The sequence below is a fragment of the Pygoscelis adeliae genome, unplaced genomic scaffold (assembly GCF_000699105.1).
Source record: "Pygoscelis adeliae isolate BGI_AS28 unplaced genomic scaffold, ASM69910v1 Scaffold171, whole genome shotgun sequence".
NCBI classification, from domain to species: Eukaryota; Metazoa; Chordata; class Aves; order Sphenisciformes; family Spheniscidae; genus Pygoscelis; species Pygoscelis adeliae.
In genome coordinates, this window is record NW_008824186.1 from 501,743 (window position 1) to 527,094 (window position 25,352).

Genomic DNA, 25,352 nt, shown 5'->3' on the forward strand with positions numbered 1-25,352 from the left:
CGGGCGGGACCCGGCCCCCCCTCGTCCTCCCTTCGCAGCTGCCATGTGACCCTGGCGGCCACTCGAAACGTCGCGTCTGGAAAAAGGGAGTTGTGATGAAGCATCTCAGCTGCCCCTGGCAGAAAGTTGCCGGGCCCCGGTTTCCTGCCTGGGTGTTTGCTTTTTTCCCTCTCTCTTCCCCCCGCCCCGCGAAGGGGGATATAATTTCTCTTGTCCTCTCCTTCTCGCCCATTTCCCCCTATTTTGATTGCATTTCGGTGTTGTTATTTTCCTTTGGAAAGGGGAGATGATTTGCCTAATTAGAAGGTTGCGCTCTTCCTAGGAGGACGTAAGCATGTATATACAAACAAGCTTATTGTGTATTTATGCTCAAAAGCTCTACTTAGGCTTGAACAGCCTCATCAGCTAAAATAAGGGTAGCTGCATTTTTTTAAATCGGGATCCCTACAACCACAGTAATCACCCCTGAAACCCGATTTTTGGTGTTGCCGTTGTATAAATTAAAGAAATTAACATATTTATCCATTCATTTTGACAATCACTGATTTAATTTAATGGTTCTCTAATCCTGAATGTTAACATTTGTTAAATTATATACGTAGAAAACTATTTATGCATATCTAATTGCTGATTAATACTGCTAGCTAGTAATACCATAAGCACATATGCGCATCTCATGTATTTATGCTCATCCTAAATCAAACGTTGTTTATTTTCAGTGAAAAAAGGAGGTATGCGTGTTTGATGCTGAAAACTTGACTTAAAGCGTTGCCCTGATTGGGAAGAAAAAAAATGTGTTAGGAAGTGCAGGGTGCTGTATGAGCAGAATTTACATCCTGACTTTGCAGTGGATGAACTCATGTTTTCATTCTTCAAGCTGAGTAACTGCTTTGTAGTGTTTGAGGATTTATTGAAACCATGCTAGGTTTCTGAGGACTTTCTAATAGAGTCTTATGGCCCTGAGAGCATAATTGTTCTCCAAGGATTTTGAAATCAAAACAGTGTAAGTGTTTTAGATTCTGTGTGGCATAATGAAAATAATTTAATGCCTTTTAGTGGCATACCAAGTTTATTTCACTTACAAGGGAGACATTGCAGTATCTCTAAGCTTCCATAGTGTTGGGGGATATTGTAATGTGTCAGTAATTCATGAAACATGTAAGACAAAAGGTCAAGAGAGCACCGTTTCATTTTCTAACTGAAATTACCTTTAGATATGGGCACTAGAACAAATATGATCTTTACAGAGGCAAATATAATGATCACTCTGTGTGGATTAAGTTAAGCAATTGTAGTTTTTTATCTTCGGAGAGAGACTTTGAGAAGAGCAGAGATTTTGCTTGAAGAAATATTTTAAGTCTCTGCCTTTGATTTAATGAGAGTTTTGCGACATTCATGTAAGCAGAAGCCAGAGTTTCTTCACTGTTCTTTGTGGTGGTCTAAAATCGTCCTTAAAAGTGGTGTTTCTAAGAGGGCTGTGTACAGGCTTCTGGGCGGTTGGCTCGGTGGGACCTGGAGGATTGCTTGAGCACGACTGGGAGGCTTGAAATCTGTGGGGGCGTGTGGGGTGGGTGGCCGAGGGGTGCCTGCCCACAGTGCCACCTGGGCAGCAGCAGCATGGCTCGTGCTGGCAGAGCCACCCCAGCGGTACTGAGGGACATCTGTGACCTCTCCGGGCAGCCTGAGTCGCTTCAGCTGTTCCTCTACAGCTGTGATCTTGGATGCAGGAGGGAGGGGAAGGGGAGGGCCTTTTCTTCTCCCCTTGTCTTCCCAAAAAAGTAACTTATGGCACCAGAGGACGAGGAGAACAAAAGACTTTCGATTCTACTCCCACAGAAGAGGGTTGCAGGGCTCCGTGGCTGGAGAGGGGGAAGGGAATGTCTTGACTTTTTTTGGGCCCTGGGGCATCCTCGGGCTGTAAGGACTAAGTCGTGACCTGTGCAAGACCAGGAGCAGTTCAGGCTGCCACTGGCCCTGCCACCAGTACAGTGTTATGGCTCCTTGAAGAAACCCTCAGAAAACGAAATAAAAACTTAATGAAACTCTTGTTTTTAAATTTATAGGAAATGATTGTGTAAGAAGCAAAGACGCTTGTTTTGGTTCAGAGGGGCAAATTCCATGAACCATAGTTTGGAAATTCTTGAGAGAAAGGGAGTGCGCTGTAAGGCCAAGGGACCAGCGATAAGGTTTCCGCAGGAAAGCGCTATCCGTCACTCCTTTTCCCCCTTCCTGTGTGCATGTGCTTGTGTGGTTGTGATGGTCTCAAAGTTTTGGTTTTGCTCCTAGTACAGTATTGACTAGTAGTAAAAAAAATTAAAAAAAGGTGAGAAGGGAATAAATACGAAAGTTTGAAGGAGGATAGAGGAACACATCTATAAATGGATGCTCGTGCTCTTTGTGGAAGCAGCTGAGCGTAGCCCATGGAGGAAAGACTCGACTCTTAGACCAATTTTCATTTGTTTTGCAAGATATTGGTAAGAATTTTTTTCATCTGTACCATTTCAAAAGAAGTATTGATAAAACACAAATATCATTCACTAGTACGAAGTGGGACACCCTATAATTTGCCTCCACTCTGAGATCAATTCTGATGAATTTCTGTGTCCTTGTTTATCCAGCACATAGTAAAACTCTAGCCCATTAGAGGGCATTGGCTGTCCTGTATTTGTACTTTGTTCCAATTGTTGGTCTTTTACTGCTGACAGTATAGTCACTTGTAGCAATTCCTGTGAACTCACTTATTGGCAGGATATTTGCCTGTGCTTGTCTTTGCTCCTGGGAGAGTGTTTTGGAAAAGATTACAAGAATGAAAGCTGCTGTGAAATGCAGCCCTACTTTTATGCCCGGTGTAACACTGAAGTCACTGGAGTTACCACGGGAATGGATTTGGCCCTGTGTGCATGTTTTCATCCTTTTTTTTTCTTTTTTTTTTTTTAAATTTAGCTATAGCGAGACATAGCTTTAGTGCAGCTGTAGGGATAATGCCAAAGTAACGTAAGTTGCTAGCAAGTGTAATAACTCCTACAGACATGTTACTATCAGCATTGCTAACTTAGCCTCAAGGTAGCAAAGGTGGCTTTTGCCTTTAAGACAAGAAAATAGTTTGATCTTAATTTTTGAGACCTGTAAACAGCTCTTCAATTATGAATGAAATTAGTCATTGTGATTTGCATTGGAGGTATTAATCTCTGCAACAAAACTACTTAAGAGTGTATTAATGAATATTTAAAAAGGAAGTTTTGTAGCATGTTTAGTTGTTTTACAGAGAATGAGAACTAATTAACGTGAGAAGGTGCATAGCAGCCTTTCAGAACTGTTGTATATGTCTATTAGGTCATGCATAAAATCTCTTGGCCTGCATTACCATGACAGTAAAGGGAAAATGATACTTTCATAAAAATATCTGCTCAGATGATAGAATTTTTGCATGCTGAATTATAATAACCTTCATTTCCAAAGCACCTTGTATAAATTGAATATTAAAATTGAACTTTGAACTAGTACATCGGCAAAAGAAATCCTATTCTGTAGGCTTGTGTGATTCTGTAGCTAACTGCTATTATTAGGCGTCTTTCTGGGTTTCTAGTAGGAAACTGTGAGGTAACTAGCTTTATGAAGAATACAGTAACATGTTACAAATTATTTTTACTATTGCTTTTAATTTTAAAAGTTCCATGCAAGTTACTGCCTCTATAAAGACATCACTACCTTATAAAATTTCCACAGTATTAAATATATTTGAATGCGAATAAGGTATTTGGAGTGATGAAATACCAGATGTGAAGTATCAGGTTGCATGTTTGTTCATCTGTTATTGCAATCATTGTACAAAGATACACTCTTGTATTTTTTTTTTTATTATTTTTTCTTTTTGGTCTCACAGCAACATACACAAAATGCACTGGAGATAGGACTCCTATTATGAAAGTTACTATTTGAGTCTCTTAGATTGTAAACAAATCTGTCTAGAAACATTCTTGCAATCCTGTGATTGCTCACTGTATTACGTCATGGTACAGTGCATGCATGAAGGCAGGCTACAAGCCTGTGCTGAGCAATCAGTTAAAAGTGAAGAAAAGGAAGGTCCAAAGATACAGTGTCTGTTTGAAAAGTTACTACTTAAACTACTCTGATTATGAACAAATCTGCCTATAAACATTTTTGCAATCTGGTGATGTTCTTGCAACATCAGGATGCTGTGCTTGCAAGAAGGCAGTCTGATTTTGTGAGCTGAGCAATAGGCACTGCTGTCATTAGAAATACAGGGTCTTGGGCTTGTTGAGGATATCTGAAATGTGGGGGAACAGGGTTTAATCTTTCTATTTGGGCTTTCAAGAGAAAATTGTCAATGGTTTGGGATAAAGTGGCAGAGTCTTCATGAGACAGAGAATCTTTTTTTTTTTCCCCTTTGCTGTAAGCTGCCATCCTCAAGGGAAAATCTAAGTGGGGCTGTAAAAGCTGTGCGTGATAAGGGTATCAGCTCCTAGCTGGGGAGCAGGCAGAAGAGAGCAGGCTGTGGGAAGCACCACATCTGAAAGTGTGAGTAATGTTGTGCACGGTTATACATGGCACAGCGATCAAGTGCTCCATTTGGCTGTGTTGGATCAGGAGAATGATGTATTCCAAAGGAAATGGGAAGTTATACTAGAAAGTTTTGCTGAAAAATTATGCATCAAAAAGAGCAGGACATCCTTCGGAAATGCTTTTTAGCACTTTGGTTTTTGTCCTCTCTCTACTAAGTATGTTCTCTTCAGTCATCCATATAAAGAAGAACTCGCAGAAAGTTGTTTATAGCCTGTTCATGGGAAACAATGTCAAGTAAACTGTATGACAGCTGCCCAAGTCTTCCAGTGTTTAGTAGGTACCCTTGCATAGAGGAGTTACTAGCAACATTAGTTCTTGCCTGGAACTAAGTGGAAGCTACAAGGGCAGGTTCAGATTAGGCGTTTGACCGCTCAAGAGTCACTTAGTGGCTAGTCCTATTCAAATGGCTATACTAAACAAAGTAAGAGGATGTTTTTCCTTTATGACATTGTTCCTTTAGGAAAACCCTTGTTTAGAAATGACGCATGTTAGCATGAGAGCACTGAAGTGATGCAACCTCACTAGAACATCCAGGATATGTTTAGGTGATTGTCTAGTATGATTTATATTAGCTCATTTTTCTTCCAGCACTGATTTCACATGTTGAGCTTGTGACACTGTAATTGCAGAAGGCATAGTTTTGCAGCCTTAAGAAATAGGGCTGTCATGCTAGGAGGTAGTAAAAACAGCCTTGATCAGGCTGATGTAGTGTGTTAGTTGGTTGCACAGTACTGAGAGCTCAAGATAATTGAAAATCCTGCATGTAGATAGCATAAAAGAAAATGTACTCATTTATTTGATCTCATTCCTTGGCAGAACTGGGATCCCTCCCAGAAGCATGTCAGGGTGAACACCTTCTGGTTCAGACAACCTAGGGACAACTTGAGTTAGATAAGTAAGGCCCACATGCTCTTGGGGGTTATGATGGGCTGTCAGGTTTGGATTCCTCCTCATGAGGCCAGTGTGAGATTATAGTAGAAGTGTCTCCTTTCTTACCAGCTTCAAATACAAGCTGAATTATCTCACACAATCACAGGAGCAGCCCATTGACCCACATCCCTAGTAAAATGCTTATGTGGGGAGTTATATTCATGTTAGACACCCCTGTTCTGGGCATCCTTAAGGAAGCAGAAGAGGTAAGAAAACATAGAAACCGTTGTTTTATAAAGAGAGAGACTTGGACAGTGCCAAGGGCATCTTACATGACCAGTAACAGAAAAAAGTTGATAAAAAATTGACCCCTTCGCTGCCAGCAGCAGCAGCACCACCACAGTCAGCACCATCACCATGGCTTGCACCAGCATCCCAGAGCTGCTGGAATCAGAGACTCCTAGCTGGCTGTTCAAGCCAGACAGAGCTGGGGCCAGTGAGATGAGTGGTGAAAGCCAGGCATCTGAACCACATTGGGAGGGAAACTTCATGCTAATATTCCCCCTCTCCCCTAGTGGATTTGCTCAGTGTGGGTGTAATCACAAATCACACAGGGAACAAGGAGCAGTGGCAGCACAAAGAACTTTTTACAGCATCTTTTGTTTTCCGGGGACGTGCAGTCTCCCGAGAAGTAGGCTCATATCCCACCCCACACCTCACAGGAGTGAGCCCGGGCTAACTGTTGGAGAGTAAATGCTGTGGCTGTTGTGACATGAGTCTTACACAATTCCCTGAGGGCCATGCTATTCAAAATTAATATGTATCTTAACTGTGTCTTACAGGGATTTCCTCACAGATGCATGCAGGATTTTTTTTTTTTGTATGATGCCCTTGAGAAGTTGTAGTCATACCATTGTATGAATATTTTCCTATCCTACAAACAATTTAATGTGGGGCACTTGGTCTGGAACATCAGAGAGAGACACTTCAGAGTCTGGGCTTCCAGATGATTTTAGTCTGACCGTATAGTTTAAGGAATTGGACACTAATGGATTAAGAGTTTACAGACTTTCAGTAGAAGTAATGGTTTAGCTAATAGAAAAAGGCTCTTCTGAAGCTTTTCTGGTTTTGTTCTAGGCATACTAAAATTTTTACATTGGATGATTAAAGGACATGTTTATGTAAGCAAAAATAATATGAATTGGGAAAGGAGGAGAGACATGAACATAAATGTGCTAATTCTATCTCATGAATGCTCTTTTAAACATAGGGAAGTAGCATGGCTTGTTAGACCTATTTTAAAAGGGGCAACAATGCATCCCAAATTCACGAGGAAATTGAAACCCTGAGAAAGCATTGTACACCGTGGGAGTTGCTGGGATGTCAGTCAAACACCATTACAATTTTACCTACAGAGGACTCAAATAAGCACTGTTAATAGAAACTGTGGTCAACACGTGCATTCTCTGGTGTGAGAAGTCAGCGTCACTATCGCAACTGCTTAATTACTGCCTTCCTACAACAGCCATCCCCAACTAGGTCAAGCCTCCTGAGGATTTTCCTGGATGTAGGCAGACTTCATGCTTTTATTGAGATCTCCTTTCTGTCTTCTTTAAAAAAAAGAAAAAAAAAAAAAAAGAAAAAAAAAAGACAAATCCAGAGATGAGGTTGTCTTGCACCCATACAACCTGATAGAATTTAGGAACTTGGCACAGAATTAAAGTTAGCAGAAAATCTGGCCTGCCTTTGTAAGGGGGCAGTAAGCTTGCCAGAGGTTACCATGTGTATGAGCCATCAAAAAAGATGAGATCATCAACCCAATTCCTTGTTTGGTTGCCCTCCTTGGAGGGGATAGACAGGGGACCCAACAGGCAGCAATGGATTTGGCTTGGGCTGAATCTTGGTTTGTCTGTAGGCAACAGTATCAGACTTGATGTCTGATAGTTTTGGGGACAGAAGCACAGAATATATGCCTGGGGGTGTTAGGGAGCATATTCCAGTAATCTTTGTGGAAGTAGGTGAGGTAGATTATACTACATTTGCAGATAAGGAACGAAATGCTTTTTCAGCATGCGTAATCATTGCAGCAAAGCTAAAACATTTCAAGCTTATTTGCCTGAAGCTGCTTCACTTTTGCTTACTTACACCTTAACATCAACTGCTGTTTGGTTAGCATGGAAGAGAAAAGCATTACTTAAATAGAAAACATAGTTTAAATTGCCTTTTATGTCATGCTAGCAATGCAAGTGAGTAGGGAACACAGATGAAAAAAAGTGTCTTCAGCCACTTGGATTCAGCATCGGTTTTACCCCTAAACTAACAGGTAACACTACTACCTTAGACATTGGGAAAAAGAAAATGTTAACCCAAATGGTTCCAATTCCAGGTGGTCGGGGACAGCAGGCTTACTGTTGTTTATGGGTATTGTTGACAACTGTAGATAAGTAATAAAATAATTTTCCATAGTGAATGTAGTCTTTGAATCATTTTAACAGGTGCCTTCATGTGATCTGGTAACTTCAGCGTTTAATTCTTTGAACAAGAACTGCATTTTCATTTGTTTAGTTCTTCCTCGGATAGACTGTCAGCAATAAACCTTTTAGTACAATTAATGGTGAAATAAGTGCTTACTAATAGCTACATACATAATATGCACACACATATATGTGCAAATGTGTGTGTGTGAATATAATGTGTTCCCTTCCAGCCAATTAAAACGTATTTAAGAGACCTCAACAAGGAGGTCTACACACAACAAATTGGCTACCTCTTGGCTGGGACCTTCCTTCTTTGCTTTGACAACTGAATGCAACCTACTGTGAGAGCTATCTGCAAAGAAATATTATGATTCATATTCGTAGTAGTTATTAGACAGGTATGTAGGCATATATTTAGATAGGTGAGGTATGCAGGCATACATCGTCTGTTACATATTTAAACTGCATGGTGTATTTTTAGCTATAGGAGGTCTAATCACCAGAGGCTGTGAAAATGCTGAGGAGAATTACTGTAAGGGATAGTGTACGGAGGAGCCACCCACAGAATTTTCCATCCTGCGATGCAGTGAAAAAAGACTACTGGAGCTATATAGCTGGGTTGCCAGAGGAGTGTCATTAGCAGGTGGGGCAGTTCAGAAAACCCTTTGACCTGGCCTGGCCGCCCCAAAGGCTATTGGTCTCTCTCAGCCCCCATTTGGTAGTAGTTGTCCCAAGCGACAGCCTCCCACTGACCTCTGCGAGTGTGATGCACAGAGCTGGTGGGGACGGTGTGGACTCTGGCGTATGAAGTTAGCAAAGTGGGAAATAATAGAAAGATGCATTAGAACTGGAAATACTGAGCAAAGATAAAAATGAGGTAAAATAGCCATGGAAAAAAAACCCACTTCTATTAAAATTACGAGACGGGAAGTTTTACAAGCTGCATTTACCCCAATGAAGAAAAGAAGTCTAGCGAGATTAAAAAACTTGTCCGATGTCACCAAGAGTTTTATAGCAGAGCTGGGAATTGAGCCCTTTTCCCCCCAGCGCCATCTATGCTTTAATGCTGAAGGGGCCCCTTTCACAGTTTATCCAGTGACCCTTGGGGAGCTTAGGGCTACTGTGGCAAAACCATGTTTCCTGCACCACATCCTGTGCGCTGGGAGAGCAGGCTGCATCTTCTGGAAAGTACAATCTCTGCATAATGTGACCGCCCTGTGCCTTGCACCTCTAACAAGGGAGTTGGCTAAATGCCATTTTATTATTATTAGACATTTGTTTAATATAGCAGTTCCTTGAAACCAAACAAGAAAAGGTCCTTGAGGTGCTATATACCGTGTACAAATAATGGACAGCTATAAAGAGTAACATTTATATGGAGAAGAGAGAAAGTGGATGGGAAAGTGAGGCAATATTTAGCCCCATGTTGATGCTCCATGGGATGATGTGGTCCTTCCAAAGAGTAATAGAGGCTGGGGAAAATAAGATGATTTAATTTGTTCATAACATCATTATTCAAGGAACAAAAAAGTATGTAGCCTTATCCAAAGATGTAATCTAAGAGGTCTTTACTCTGTGCCAAGCTAAAATTCTGCTATTTAATTACCGATTTAGAAAATATCTTGGGCTCAATTTCCTCCTCAGTTACACTGTTATAAATCTAATGGAGTTGTTAAAGATTTATGGCAGTGTAACTGAAGGCAGAATTGGGTCCCTTATGTTTAAAACTTAGTTTGCCACATAAGTAATAATTTCTATTTTCTAGGCAAGAGTTTAAGAATCTTGCAGACCTCTGTTTCTGTAAAAGAAATATGAACTACAGTAGTGTGGGTGAGTGATTAATGCTGGAAGGGATGTCTAGGGGCAATCTGAATTGGCTGGTGTGGAAAATCCATGTACAATTCAGATTTAGGATCTGTTTGCAGATGCCTCATAATTTAAAATGTCAAAAAAACCCCAAACCTTAGGCCTTCACATAGTAAATTAATATACTGCTTGTTCAGTGTGCAGCAAGCTTTGCTGAAGTAATACCCTCATATGAGGTGTGAACTCATCCCGTTCCCCTTGGTAAGGACTTAACTTCAAAATTGACTGTGACCCTTTAAATCCTAACAGTATCTAAATCATTAAAAAAACCCACCCTGTTTTGTTTTTATTTAAATCATGTATTTAATGACTTAAAAAGGAAAAATGTTGCCTTATTTATCCAGACCTAAAGAAATCTTGAGTTAGCACAGACGTATTTTATCCATTGGCTTTTCATCTCTAATGGAAGGGGCTTTCTAATAAGCAACTGGCTCTTTATTGGTTTTCTCAGCTTTCACTTAGGAAAAGAGGTCAACTTTTGAAGTCTTCGACTCAGAAGTGAGTTAGGATCTGCCCATATACTGTACGGAGGTGCCTGGTCTGGCCCCAGCACAGCCTGTGCAAGCTCTCGCCCACCGGCAAGGCTCGTCAGGTCTTGGCGAACGCCCTGGCCCTTTGGGTTTGCAGGGGGCTGCTGTGCCCGTGGGCAGTTTCCCCAGTAACACACGGGGACTCCATAAGCTGGACCTACGCTGCTCTGGGATTTACATCACTTCTGACAAGTTGTTTTTTCTAGAGTACTGTAGGCCTAAAGTGCATTAAAGAAATAGTAAAGAATCATAATACATAGCTATCCCAAAAGATAAGCCCTTTAAAAATAATGTAATTCAATGTGTGTTCAGAATAGCCCATTTTAATGTAAATACAGTATTTAGGTCCAAGGTATATTTCTAAGAACTTCATTTAGGAAGGAATTCAAGAATTAATTATTCTAAGCTTTCCAAGCATTGTAAGCTAATAATTTTTAAGGTGCAAGAGAGAATAATAGATTAGGTACATTATATTGTCTTAGAAGTTATTTTTTTCAATGGCATTTTTATTAGCTGTGAAAGCAGTAACTCTGAATGAACGTAAATCATTTCAACGTTTAATACAGTCCTGACTTGATGCATTGATTCATGATACCTGTGACTTCTAAGTATGGATTTTATTTGTTTTTTAAATACTGATAGTTCATTAATTACCTAAAAAGTAGTTCAAATTTAAAGGAATAAACCACCCTGTTGTCATTTCTTGAGGTATTTTGCAACCTAAGCAAAGGCTCAGGTATTCCAGATATGATAGATGTGCAGATTGCATAAGACGTTATGCATTGCTCACTCTAAGATACAGAGTCCTGTCTGCCCTTAAACCCTTTGTTCTCTTGGCTGAATGCAGTTAATTAGCAACCGTCTCCATAGCAACTGCCTCATAGTCCAAAAACATTGTCTCGTTTTTGCAGTTTAGCTTATCACACTGTTTACCTGAAGGGCTTTTCACTGCGTTGAGTCTCATTTGAGTTGGCTGCATGCCTGCTCACGGAAGTGAATTGTCAAGATAGAAAAACACCATGGCAGCAAGATGCTGAACAGGGCCCTGTGTGTGAGAGCAAAAACATTTAAAAAGTTCTGTGGAAACAAAAGTTGAAGCTTGCAATGATTTACATCCAGTTTTAAAGCATGTGACTTGCCAGGAATACGGTGCATTTTAAAATACTGCTTTACTTCTGGGCCTTTTTTACAGCGTCTTGCAGCCTACCCCACGCGATGTCCCCTTGCCCGTAACACACTTCCAATCCTGTGAGCCTCGCAGGCACAGACCTTCATCGAGGTCCGTGAGGAAACTTGCCTCCCTCCAAACCCAGGCTGTTTCAGGCAGCTCCAGCTTGTTCATTAAGAGGACGTTGCTGTACACTGGTCAGCTGTGTTGAACACTGTAGTCCTATTCATTTTCCTTTACATTAACATAGTTTCAAAGGAAATGTGTGAGTGTTGGTTCCATATGATAAATTAATTAGGAAGGGAAGGAGAAGAGCTATTGTGGTCATATAAATCAAAGTACGCTGGAGATTTAGGCTTATTTGTATTAGCCATTAAAGTGGTGTTAAAATATCTGCCATGTACTCATATGACTCAGACAGTTACAATAGGCATGGATTTGTACTAATACGGCTTTGTTGGTATAGGCTGACATACTTAAATCATGTTCTGAAGTTTATACAGAGGTGTGTCCACATATGCACACACCTTTATAGAGGCTTATTTGAAGGTGTAAGTGTGTCATTGAAATGACAGTGAAATCTTACTGGTGTCTTGGTCTGACACTTATGTCTGGCCTGAAACCAGGATGCTCCTGGCATGAGAGGCGATGTGAGAAGTACCGTTTTCTTCTTTGCTGGACATTTTGCTTATTAATGCTTGGTTTGTTGGGGTTTTGTTTTATTTTTTTCTTAGTGGGCAGTACAACGGATGAGAGGCTGATTTAGACTGGGGTAATTCTCGCAGACCAGAAGCCAGAGCTTGTCGTTCAGCCATACCAGTATGCAGTGGTCTCCCTTCCCTGTTCCAGTGACAGTTTCAGCTGGCAAAGGTCATTTTCCTTTTTAGCCCCAAATGGCATGTGGGGCTGCTGGATCTTGATAAAAAGGCTTCATTCAATATGATGTGTTTGAAACGGTCTTTCCGTAGATTTGAGAAGGTGTTTTGGGCTCTTTCAGGATAAAAAGCAGGATGCACGCAAACCCTGCCAGTATTGCTGGTGTACTCCATTATTTCTGAGAGCTTCTGGTTGATAGAGAGTTATTCTCTGTTCATGTTAATGTCTCGCTCATACTATTCCACATTCACTATCATTATTAGTAGTATTTGAATTATAGCAGTGCTGAAAGTCTGCAGGCAGGATAAAGACTCCATTGTAGTAGGTCTTGTGCACACGAGATGAGACAATCTCGGCTCCGGCTGTTTACAGTCTGTTTTAAGACCAGTAGCCTAAGTGGGTTTATCATATGAATAGCAGAGAGAGAAAGAAAATGCTAAAAATGATAGGAAATCCATGGTTACATGGAGTAACTGTTCATTTAGGTATCTCCAAGACATTTGATGTTTGTTACATTTGTAACTGTAGAGTAGAAGGTAAATAAAATGCTTTTCTTTTTCCCCGTGGGCGGTTGCTGCTGCTCATCTCCGCAGCCAGCATCGCAGCTATAGGACGCTGTGAGGAAGCTGGAGGGCTTGGGGTGGGAAGAGGCATTGGTTAAAGCAACTTGTGGAGGTGCTGGACCAAAGGGTAGGCAAGGTTGGCAACGCGAGGACTGCTGAAAGGGCGAACAATTCAATGTGATAAATAGCCTCACTGTTTATCAGGAGCAAGCTGTCTGCACCCTTCAGTCTACCACGGGGCATTACACAGGTTTGTTTCCTGTGCTATCAGACCTAGCGACTGATGCAGTTGAAACAACAGATACTTGAAGGCAATCTCCCAGTAACCCCAAGAGTGTAAGACTGTTTGCTCACATTCACAGATCTTACACAAACTCACTTTGGATGGAAACCACAGAGAGTGTCCAAATTGTCAGGATATTTTCCAACTTTTAAAAAGGCGTTTAGTATTGTCAGCACCTTTGAATCTATGGCTCAGTTCTCCTGAAGCCAGACTTGCTACATACCTGTAGGGGTCCAGAAATGGAAAACTCTAATGGCCTGAAAACGCCTGCTAGAACTTGACGTTATTTAATTAGCTTAAAGTAGAGCTTGGCAGATGGCAAAACAGTGAAAAGGACCTCCCTTTTTAAAAATATGGGCCACATCCTCAGCCTGTATAAACTGGCAGAGCTCCACTGAAATAGATGTTCAGCTTCTGTCAATTAGTGGGGAAGAGAAAAACTTCTGAAAAAAGGAAAAACAGTTATAATGCCACATAAATTATCAACGGGGTTCAGGTATAGAAATTGTTCTTAACATTTTCAAGACTGATCCATTTCCAAAGTAACTGTATCCTTTACAGTCGTGTTTTCATTGATGTGCAATTCAGAGAAAGAATTCAGCTCGCTTTCCCAGAGCTGCATCAAGTCTGCAGAGCTTGCAGCAGTGAAACGTACTGTATGCTGGTTTTTGCAAGTCATTCACTTATGAAAGTAAGACATCAATAATTCATTCTAGTGAAGCCAGTCTCTAAAGTTGTGTAAATTCACCTATTATGTGATAACCTTAACCAACCTCAACTAAGTTTTTTTTAGAAATAGAGAGATCTTTGATTGAAAGTTGTGAGCTCACCTCAATCTTTTCCAGGGAAAATTCTTGCTCAGATGAAAGCTCCCATATGTTTAAAAGCTGTTGCATTCTTACATTTTAATGTTTCCCATTAATTGCTTGGTTTTTTTATTTTTAATTGGAAACATGAAAACAAAGCCTGAACAACAAAGCTGACTGCTCACTTATCCCATTGCATGGTATCAACCTGACAGATTCATTAAATCTATAAAAATACCAGATCAGAATTGGAAGTGAATTGAACTTGCTGAGAGCAACAGAGTGTTTACAGTCTGCTTTCAGACTGGCTTTTCTGTACCTGCTCATTTTTCTTTGAATTAAACCATCCCTGTAATTTAAGAAGATACTGCAGGTTAACCCCCTACTATAGCATATTGTAAGGCTTCAGAGTTCACTGGCTCCAAGCTGCAGATTAACTGCAGAAATAAAAGCAGTAAGAAGTAAAGCTAACTTTAAATGCAGCACTGAGAGGGATTTGAGATATTGTTACAGGTTGCTAAACTTGGGCCATGCAAACAGTTGTGAAGTCAATTTCTAGGGCGGGTGCTGAGCTATGCACGGGCAGCCTGTCTCTGCACCCACCCACCGGGGCATGCGGTGATTTAGCCAGTAGGTGAAGGAGGAGAAAGTGCGAGAGAAATTGTGTCTGGTGATGTGGGACAGCCAGCCATCACTGCGTGGGTGTGGCCAGGCCAGACTGCTCTCTGGTCTGCTGGAGCTGGGTGGCTGCCTTTTAAATTTTTTCTTTCTATTTATGATTTATTTTATGATTTCATATAATCACATGATGTTTCATAGATTCTTCACATTCCATAAATCATGTGATTTATGATCTGTTATGATTTATTTTATTTATGATGCCGCCACCTGCAGCATCATTGCCACCAGGAGTCCTGGTCCTGCCATGGGTACCTGAGCACCCTGTCCCGGCAGCTGGGGCGAGGTGCATCCTCCCTAGTTCCCAGCAGGAGCAGGGGCTCGCTGCCCTCCCACGGTGACTCATGCCCCAGCCATTCCTGCAGTCGCTGCCCCCTACCGCCACGTGGACCACCTTTGCCTTTGGGAAGTTATTTTCTCAGCAGCGGACACGCGCAAGACCTGCTGCGGCCAGTACGCTCGTCGTGAGCTGGTGACAAGTCTCCTAACCCCTGGCAAAGGGTTAGAGCGGGTGGCCGCGGGCAGTAGCTTTCCAGCCTGCGCTGGTGTTTGACTCCAGGGTAGCCAAGCAAGGGGCCTTTCTCATGCGGGACCGAGGGGGAAAGGCAGGACACCCCTCTCCTTGCCCGCTCATGGCAGAAGTCTCTGGAGGCAGGGTCCGACTCTGTGCCTCTAGCGGGCCAAGTTGACCCAGGTTTCTTCTGTCTTTCCCATCAAGGAAGATTCATATATCCCCTATTAATGAATTACAAAGCTTAGTGAATGACTCGAGAGTGCTATTTAGTGGCTGAAGGGCTCTGCTATTTATGAAACCATCCATCAGAAATAATGTATTTTGCTTATGTATCCTATGAATTAGGGAAGGTTCGATGAGAGTCTGAGAGTTGGCATGTGTGCAAGCTAGGAGACAGGCACATGACATTTTTGTGATAAGAGTAGTATGACAGGTTGGCCTATAGCATGCCTGTTATTGAAACATCTGAATTACCTGAAAATTCATGGTTAAATGAGTGACTTGCAATGCTGTGTGTAATTCCAGGTCTTATTACTTTTGCAGCACTAGACTTCATAACATGCAGTGCAAAATACTCGCAATTGTCAAATTGCTTGTGAGAATTGGAAGTTGTACTGGACAATCGAATGAATTGATGGGCTGGCTACCACAGGCAAAACTTGATTTCTAAGCTTGTGTAGATTAACTATAAACCTAAGGTCATAGATATAAAGCCTAATAAGAGCTTGCTTTGAAGAAAATTGTCTTGCAGGTTGTTAAGAAGAATGATGCTAAAATACAGAACAAAATTCTCTGGACAAAAATGTGATAGCAGGTTACACATAAAAAGCCAGATTTACCCGTGCAGCTCCAGTAGAGTTTCTTCAGCACAGATGAGGTGAGATTCTGGCCTAAAAACCAGCTCTTCTGGGAAATTGCATCATGAAAAATCTGGCCTACAGCCACTGCAGTCAGGAGAGTGCTGACAAGGATTTTTTTGCATATATTCTTACTGTTCCATTTTGGGATGTCACAAGCCAGGATTTCACGTTGTACTGAAAATTGGCAGGGTGGTTATTTTATTTCACGTATTGAATATAAGTGAAAGACCACTCTCGAGCAAAACTGTGTGGCCATGGAAGGTTGAACTGAGGTCATGGGTTATTTTTAATGGCATTCCCTCCAAATTAGGGTTGTGGATATGAGGGTGCTGCATACATGAGAAACCCAGCCTGCTCTGCACAATTTGCCCAGTGGTCCTGTTGTCTGGGTAGCTGCTGCTCTGCCGGAGGTCCCTTCAGTCAGCTGGGGCTGAACACCTGTGCCATGCATGGTTTAGTCTGAATATCCCTGGAGAACACATACAAAGTCATAACTTGTTGAAAATGGAGGCTCAAATGCATTTCTTGCCAAAAGAATAATTGTTTAATGTATCAGTTAAAAATTCAGTTCAGTGCTCTGATACACTACCTTAAATATAAAGCCACTATGCCTAATAAATAGGGGTGTGCGTGCATGTGTGTCTGTATGTGCCTGACCACTTTGTGTGTGTTTTAACATAATAGATTTTATTAGGAGCTCTGGGAGAAATCAGCAAGGAAGAGGCATGTGACAGGTGAGTTTATTTTACAGCATTGACCTCTTGATTCATAATCTAAGATACCAAGACTGTGGTGGAGGCTGAAGTCCAGTGGTGTGGTGAAACAAAAAGTGAATCGCCAGGTCTGTGAGTGTGGTGAGCCTGGGACAGGAGGGGCTGGTACTCGCAGGGAGAAATGAAAGCTCAGGGAGAGACACAGTTTTTGTGTCTGGGTTTCCTGCACTGGTGCCCCACTTAGTGGGAAATTGAAGCCTATGTGTAGAAACAGAGCAAGGCTGTGTATTGTTTAGTACCAGTCCAGTTAAAACTTGTAATACTGGTATCTGTTTAAGTACCTGAGTTCAGTTCTCCACAGCATGGGCAGCCTCACAGATTTCTAGGTCATCAGTGGGATTTTAGGCTTCGTGACAGTTTTCTGAAAGGGTATTCATTCAAAGGGAATATTTTGCCCCTTCAGAACAATGCTGTCTTCTTCAGCTTCCTGGCATACCCATGGTGGCAGGGAGGTCACCTCTTTCCACGGAGGAACATCCACGCTGGGCAGCTGGGTACATCAGTGCCTGCAGCAAGGTAACGCAGGTGCCTGCAGAAAGCCCTGCGCAGCTGATGGGTCACATCTCTCACTTGTAACCAGTGAGGAGCAGTGAGGGCAAAGGCTTGCAGAATTTGGATGGCGGGGCTTTAATAGAAGCAGTCAGGGCAGGTTAAACAGGAATGGCTGCTTTGTCAGGTGTGGAACATAGGAACAAACTGGAAAAAATCCACTGTAGAAATAAAGAAATGGGGAACCGGAGGAGGAAATATCAGAAACTGAGGTGAATTTAGATTTTGGCTCTGTTTCTGTGCTGTAAGTAGAAGGCATGGAGTGAAATGGCTGTGAGACAAATGTAAAGCCTTTGGAGCTTAAGCAATGGAAATTTGGTGTTAGGGTTCTTGACTCTAGGTTGGTACTAAACAGACAGAGGGAAAGATGTCCATAATGCACAAAGTTACTAGGTAAGGAAATGCAAGTGTATTTGTAAGCAGTGGAGTCCTTCACATATAAAAAATAAGATATAAACAGATTTTTTTATGTATTTCTTAACACTTTAAGTCACAGTGAATATTTGTGATAACAGCCAGATTCAGACCCAAAAGGCAAAATATACAAAACTGATTTCTTAAATCTAGACCTCTAAATCCATAAACAGGCAAGAACTAAAAAGGACCTGCCTGTCAGAGATGCTCACAGTGAGTTGCTGTGCCACCTCAGTAACCAGAGCTTTACAAATAACTGCTACGTACAGGGTTGTAGCTGAGGACACTTCACATCCCAAGAGCCAGCCAGAAAACTTCCAAGCAATTAATGCTAGACATGTTCTTGCACACTTTGCTGAACTGTAGTCTATCAAAATTAAACACTGTTGATGAGCTCCTGGTTTCACTGATATCTGCGGACTTTGAAGGAGGTTTCTTGTGTATGTGTAAAAACTGAGCGATGTTTGGTGCGTGCTTGAAGTATGACGCAAGATGAGGGCTTGTTTTTGTAGCTGAGATTAGTGGAAACTCATCAGTGTCTTCAGTGGGACATGAGCTTCTCCGACTCCTCCTGACCCCACTCGAATCAATGGAAAAACTTCTTTTGACTTCTGAGGGCATAAGGGGTGGTCCTCATAGCAAGCTTTTGAAAATGTACAGTAATATATTCTTTACTGTTATTTGTACTAAGGTAGCATGTAAGAAACACTGAGTAGAGTGGAAAGCTCAAGCGAGTTTACCATCCAAGTCTATTCAGCTGAATTGCCTTTCAAATGGCAGCAGTGCAGCGGAGGCATCAGGAGCCCATGCCGCAGCCCTTGCTCAGGCCAGACTCCCCTTTCGTGGGAGCTGCCGAAGGACTGAAGTGAACAAGGGAATTTTTGCTCATCTTGGGAAAGGAAAGCAAGCAACTTTATTACAGCTGAAATGTTTGTTTTAAAGATAATAGGTTTATATAATTACTTTGTTGCACAGGTGGGGACTTTTTTAATCCCTCAACTGTAGTTCCTATAATTATGACTCTGAAGTTCAGTCAAGTTACTCTTGCATAGCTGCTCCCAAAGAAAATAAGTCTATTGCTGCTAGTGATGTTGACGAGGTAAAGTGTTCTATCACTTCGCACATTTTTATTAAGCAGTGGGTTGAAAGGCAGCATAATTTGAAAGCCCTGTCATATCTTTGATAAATGCTTTCTAACATTGCTGTGTTTTGCCCAGTTATGACAGAACCCATTAGAATGACATATATTTCAGCTGTCGTCGGTTTGGATCTGCATACGCTCCAGGAAAAAAAAGCGTTTCCTCTTCTCAAGGAAAAGACCTGTGCTGTGGGAGGGGAAGACCCTTCAGTGTAGTCTTTGGGTGGCGGGCCACACATGACAGACCCCCACAGGATTTTTTTTGCCCTGTTTTCCGATGTGGGCTTTTTTGTTCTATAGCCGTGGCAGAAGTAGGGAGGCAATTAGCCCTGCTGGCCCTGCCAATTGGACCTGCTGCAGTCTATTTATTCATGTATTTATTCATTTTTTTATCTAGCACAGTGAGGTTCTGCTCTTGGATTTGAAATGGAGGGTGCTACTCAATATAAATAATAATCAGATAGGTATGTAACAGGTTTCTTAATGCTAACATTCAGTTTAATGCAGCATTTTTTATGAAGCATTTCCACCATCTTCTACCAAGGAGAATTTATGTACCAGATTTCTTTTGGCAAATATAGAAGCTGACTGAATTTGAATATAGGCATTATTTGAAAGTATAGTGCCAGCTGCAAGACCCTATGTTGCATCTACTATTGTGTAAAAATTATGGTAGTTAAAAGAACATTATTTTCCTCTCAAAATTATTAATTTCAAAATTCCTAATAATATCTATTTGTTACTTTTGGGGGAGGACAGACAGAAACCCTACTGTTTCTCTCCTGCATAGTCAATTTCTTATGGTAAAAAGCTTTTTACATAAGAAGAAACAAATTCAGATACACCTACAAATAAAACTAGGGCAAGTTTAAAGTCTAAAACTAATTATTATCAGAAACTGGATTTAATAAACGAAACTGGTTGGTTAAAAAATAAAATGGATTTTGCCCCTTTAGTTATAAGCAAAAAAATAGTGTGAAATGCCATCGTAACTAGAGTTGACAGTAAATTCAGCTCTGGATCAGACCTCACATTGCTTGAAGTAAAACAGAGATACTACTCTGACTAATTTTGCATTGTAATAATTATTTAATGCTCACAATGAAGCCTTGTCCTTAGGGTTTTATGCTTTAGCTGTTTCTTGCCCACGCCTTGTAGTTATTAAGTACAGACAAAGCTGCCATTTTTTCAAATGACATAATGTATATCAGTGTGTGTCAATGAAAAACATAAAATTAAGCATTTTCTGGTATAATACATTAACTATTTGAAATCTGGAACAGTTTCTCCTTCATCTTTGGAAGTTTCTTAAAGCCGTGCATAAGCCATAAATAGATTTCTTTAAGTACCAATGGCTGTCATTTCAAAATTTGACAAATCTTAATTTTTAGAGAAGTAGAATTGCTCCATTTGTGTTCTGTCACATGTTTTTAGTTAATGCCAAGCTCACTCTTCTTATATTTAGCACACTCATTTTATCCTATAGATCAGCAGGCACTTTGGAACGATTGCCTTGTTTTTATTAAACTACTGAAAATGCGTATATTTTTCATTTCAGTACAAAAGAGTTTGCTTGCTGCTGTGATGTTTGGTTTTAGACACCCTTTACAAGTCTGTAATGAAGGGCTTAATGCACTATTGAAACTGAAGTTTGGGTGGTTGGGTGTTTTTTAATGTCAGGACTGCAGGATTAGACCTAAAGACTGTGTGTATCCTGGTGATTGTACAAGGAGTAAATAGCAAGAGTGGTCACAATAAATGTGTGAAAATTCAGAAGTCCTAATGCTCAAGTTAGACATTGAAGGTACAACAGTAGCGCTTTGGGCCCTAGCTGGGGGCCTGAACATTTTATGACCAAGGTAATTTCGGTCTGAATAATTTCATCTGAAGTCTAGGTCAGAATCTTTCCTTCCTGAGGGTGGGAGAAGCCACGTGGGAGTTACCCAGTAATAATGCAGGGAAAATCATGTGCCCACGTGAAATAACATCATGGGCTGTTTCTTGCCCTTGGGCGGTAAGTCCTTACCCTTGGAAAAGAGCCAGATGCTCACATCATGTAAATCAGCATGATTTTCACTGGCATGCACGAGTGCATGCTTATTTACACCACATGAGGATGTAAGATCTTTTTTCCTCAAGCTCCTTCTAGTTGTGTTTCTTGACATATACTTAGGTATCATCTAAGTGCCGACACTGTCAAATATTGTATTGAATATCAAAAGGCTTCTCCGTCTCGGATAGCAACTGTGAGACTGAACGAGAGTAGTGTGAAATTGTCCTTAGGCTGTTGCAAGCTCTGTGTGGATGCAATTTGTACATGCAGAACAAATACTTATGACCTTTTCTGTACTAACTTCTTGTAATTATGAAAGCTATGTGACTCAGGAAGTTTAGCACTGCGTTTGGCCAATCTTTAATAACTGAATTATAGATGATCAAGCAAAAGAAGCACTAATTTGAGGAAGTCTTCTTTTCACAAATATATGTAAGGTAGCACTAAAATGAAAAAAAAAAAAAAAAAAAAAAAGCCCAACCATAGCCTGTCAGTGACTCATCTATTTTTGTAGCATTAGTATTAAAACTAGATCAGTAAGCTGGGCTGAAACAGGAAAATCCACAGATGTTATTTAAAAACACCAGTTCTAAGGACACAAATGTTGCATGTTTTTATGAAGTTCACAAAAGAAATCCATTCGTTGGCCTCTTCCCTGGGAGTTACCCGTCTGCATGGCCTGTTTAAAATGTTTCTGTGTACTCATATCACACTCACCATTTTTAATATAATATTACCATGGAGGTGAGTCCTTAATTTTAACTGTTCATTTTTCACATCAGATTAGCTATCCTTAGCTAATTATAAGAGCCCTGTACTACTTTCCTGCATGAGACACAATAGGAATGGTTGCTCTGACATTGTCATTAATCTGTCAATAATGACATTTCTCCATTTTATGCTTAGATGTGAGCTCTTTGGGGAAAGGATCATCTCTTTGCTCTGTATTTGTACAGTGCTTAGCACAGTGGGGTTTTGGTCCGTGATGGGGCCCTTCGGTCCCTCTGTCATACATACCACTCCTATAAATAATTGTGTTTGTGGAGTAAGATGAGAGGAATTCTTTGTGTGAGGAAGGTAGTTCCTTAAAACCTAAACAGCCAGCTGAAATGCTGGATTTTTTTTCTCCTTGCGGGGCCTGGACTTTTCTCCTTACAGCATACAGCTGGCCGCTGGCACAGACGGGCACGGCAGGGCCTCGTGCACTGCAAGCGCAGCCCCGGCGGAGAAGCGTGGACGGACCCGGCCAGCCCTGTGACTCCTTCGCAGGCATGCAGGAGCCAGGCGCCAACCAGCAGCCCTGGGAGCGGGGTTATTTTCAGGGCCAGGGTGGCGTTGGTTGACTCTCCTTTCCTCAGCGTGCCAGCGAAGTTCATAACATTTACGCAGATCTTTCTGGCCGGTGGACGCCCGCCCAGAAAGGTGATCGCTCTGCGCCAGGCAGCTGTTCCCCGGCGCCCCCCCAACGCCCCCACAGGCTTTTCAGTGCTGCCGGCATGGACCCGCTCCCAGCAGTGACGTGCTGGAAAGCTGAGAATGGTGTGGCCTCCCACAGCCCCAGGAACTTGAAGATGCCTATGAAAGAGCAGACAGCCTGGTGCACTTAAACGAGGTAGAGCCCCATTTCTGAGTTGAGGAAGACACGGGCTTTGAAAGGAGCTGGTTGTCTTATATAGGGCCACGACTTTGGCCTAGCCTGGGAGCACAGTGAGTTTGGTAGGCACAAGAGGGTCTGAGAGCACTCATCGAAATGGGGGTTTACTCATCAAAAGTGAGGGGAGAGCTGACAGTCAGGGTTAGGTAGCCATTAACACCCAGCGTTATGTCATGTCTGCGCTACTGCTGCCAGGACAGGTTGCTGTTAGAAAATAACTTAGAAGTTCAGAAAAGGCGGGGGGGGACCCAAACTAAAACAGAAACAAAAAACCACAAGAAAACCCCCAACAGTTGTGCTCATTTGCAATCACAGAGAAAGATGTATTTGCTTTAAATTGCTCAAAGATTAAAAGTGCTGATAATGGAAAAAATCTTACCTATGGCACTTTCAGTTAACTGAGAAAAGTTCAGCCAGCGATTAAACTGCTGAGAGGGAGGAGAGCACAGATTGCATTTCAAAGGAAAATTCAAGCAATGCATTAACAATTATTAATGTGTGTTATTGTTAAAATAATCATATTTATTATGGTCTAGCCTAGGGAGAACCAGCAAAAATGGAAGCCTTGTTCCGGAGACTGTAGAAACACGCACACAGTAGGTGGTCCCTGGCCTGAAGAGCCTGCAGTCTAAATAGTCGTAGATGGAGTGGATAAAGCACCAGCCCAGTTAAGGAAAGAACGGCAAGAAACATTGTTGGTTTGCATCTGCTTTGCAAGGGCCTGGATAATATCAGTTTCTGAGTTCTCCTTCCAGTGTTTGCTATAGATATGTGAGGGCTTCTGTATGATCCTGATTTAAAAACAAACACCCAGATGTGAAGAGTAGAGTTATTGATTTATTGTCGGTATTGGCTCTCGTAGTCATAGTGGAGACCAAGGATGGGAGAGAGGATAATGTGATTGCCGTTGCAGTGTGAGCCACAAGGTTAGTTCCTCACTGCTTTGCCTTAATAACAGAAGAATTTTACACCCACTTGCACAGATATAAACATCACCCATGATTAAAAGCAGCAGTTGTTTAGTTGCCACTCAAATATTTTTAATTGTGTTCTGCCTATTTTAATCAGCCTATTCTGCTTGGACGCTTGTGTGTATGAATGCTCGCTGTAGTAAAGGGTTACAAATTTCATAGGTAAGTGACACCAGTTTCCTAGGTGGAATAGTAAGTATACTGTTTTGAAAGGCAACCAGACAAAACCAAACCAAACTGGTATTAGGGCAGTCTCCCCTGTGCATCTGTCCATGCCTGCCATTACAAGCAGCTGTTTTTTCCTTGTCTTACAAATTGGCATTTCCAAGTATGTATTCCCCTTGTGCTTTTCATTATGCAATCACGATCAGTGACCCCTAATAAAAAATAAATTTGGTGGAAGGCGTTTTGAAAAGCTTGGGCTGGAGGTGTATCCCTGTGACTCTTTTAGGCTTGTGTACGCTCGGAGAGGCTTGCTAGTACAGATGTGCTGATGAGCCCTCCACGGGGAATGCAGGTTGTTTTGGCAAAAGAGGGCAGTTGCCACTGCCTGATGCTTGTTCTTTAGACAAGGTGTATCGGCTGTAGGGCTTTTTTTTTTTGCTAGATAGTTATGGCTTCACTAGATCCAACTTTGGGCCCAGTTCAGTTACGCAAAGTTAAGTTTTTTTTTCCTCCTCTTCCCCAACAGCGCCTTCCCCAGCTGCCCTTGATCCTCTGCCAGGGCCTCACAGTGCTGGCCACGCTAACGCGGAAGCCCAAGATGACGTGTCAGTGTGGTGCAAAAAATATAATGTTTATAAGCAAGGAGCTCCTTGCTCCAGGGTATGCTCCTGCGGCAGTTCAGTTCCAGCAGGCTGTTTCGGTCGCTTTGTGAGCACGAAGCCAAGTGTACAGTTAGTGACGATGCCTCACGCAGCTCTACAGAAGAAGTGCGGCAGGGAGGTCTGGTCAGTCCTGCGTGAGGAATAAACACCAGTCACACACGCTCGGAGAGAGCTGTGGCTTAGGAAATCCTGTGGTGATGAGGTGCTGCCTTTACCTGCAGAGGGACATAGCTGTGCTGGCTGGGGCATTGTGCAAGAAAATTAGGAGGCTCTCCCACCCCCCCCACCTGGTGTGGAGCGGAAGAAAAACAGCCCTGTAGCTCCTGCTTTCTCCTTTGTGCTGCGATTGCACTATAGATAGCAGAGGCCCCTTATCCTGCCTCTAGTCTTCTTTGAGTTACAATTCAGCCAGCTCTAATTATTAAAAAATAAACAAGCCTGTAACTGCTTAAGAGCTTTAAATCCCCTAAATGACAGGGAAATAGCCCCTGAACACAACCGAAATAGTCTCTTCTATGTCCGCCTATCCTAGCAGCAGATACAAATCATCATTAGTGGGTCACTCTGACACAGATCCCTTAATGTAAGTGCTATGTTACATTAACAAGCAAGTCAACAATAATATTAGCAATAAATGAGAAATTAAATTCCTAGTCGTTCATCCCTCTGGGTTTCCCAGTGTCTGTCTTGTGTTTTTCTTGTTTTGATCCTAGGCATTTTGAAACAAGAAGTGTCTTTATTTTGTATCTTGTGGCGTGATCCCAGCCTATTAAAATGGATGACAGTACTGCTGCTGACTTCAGTTAGCAATTATTGTAGGAAAGAGCACATGGTGTGATTCAGAAATTAATAATAACCATAGACACTAATTTTAAGGAGGGGATGTAAAATTTAACTT

At 41.8% G+C, this 25,352-nt stretch overlaps 1 protein-coding gene across 1 annotated transcript in view; it reads left to right on the forward strand.

The window, feature by feature from the left end:
- TEAD1 (TEA domain family member 1 (SV40 transcriptional enhancer factor)) overlaps positions 1–25,352 on the forward strand; it is a 161,914-nt gene that overhangs the window by 55,910 nt on the left and 80,652 nt on the right.